This window comes from Amblyomma maculatum, chromosome 5 (assembly GCF_055883805.1).
Source record: "Amblyomma maculatum isolate TAMU_Amacu chromosome 5, ASM5588380v1, whole genome shotgun sequence".
NCBI classification, from domain to species: domain Eukaryota; kingdom Metazoa; phylum Arthropoda; class Arachnida; order Ixodida; family Ixodidae; genus Amblyomma; species Amblyomma maculatum.
The window spans coordinates 29,832,760-29,833,491 of NC_139348.1; positions in this window are offsets into that span (position 1 = coordinate 29,832,760).

Genomic DNA, 732 nt, shown 5'->3' on the forward strand with positions numbered 1-732 from the left:
CGGGAATCCAACCTCCCTTCTTTGGATCCCAGTGCTTTACCAACTACGCCCCGCCCTGTTTTTTTTCTAGTACAAAACACACTTATTACAAAATAAATACAATGCAGGTGATGAATAGACCAAGGCCCGGATTCTGAAACGCTCCTAACTTTAGACCGCTTCCTAACCTTCCGCAAGGAGCCCTCCATGCTCCCTAAACGTAAGGCGCCCCCAGAAGGCAAATGCGTATTCCAGAAGCTCCCCATCGCCTTCCCTGCCTAAGGAGCGCCTCAGCAAAGGAGGCCGAACCGAAAAGAGTGCTGGTTTCGAGACTATACGCAAAAGATGCAAAAAATATGCACTGTATTGCTAAAGTATACTGCTAGCGTTGTTAACTTTATAGTTTCATCGATACATCTGGCCATAAATTCTATTTGTTTGGTTAAGCACCAAAAAAAGAATGACAAAAGCGCTGTATTGGACGGGAAAGCAAACTCAGTCTGGCAACCGTCGTAACATCTGACCGGCGTCGAGAGGTCACATCGCCATCGTCGCCGCGCGTCGCTGCATTTTGTTGGTTTTGTCCTCGCGTTTCGATTGCCTTCTGTGTAGTATTCGAGCGGATTCTGCCTGTCGGTGAGATGCCGGAGACGAGACACCGCCGGTGCCTTGTAAACACCGCCGTAAACAAGTTCAGTCGCGCGTCGCAGAAATCTTGCGTAACTTTCAAAGCTGTCGTCTTCCGATAGGTAA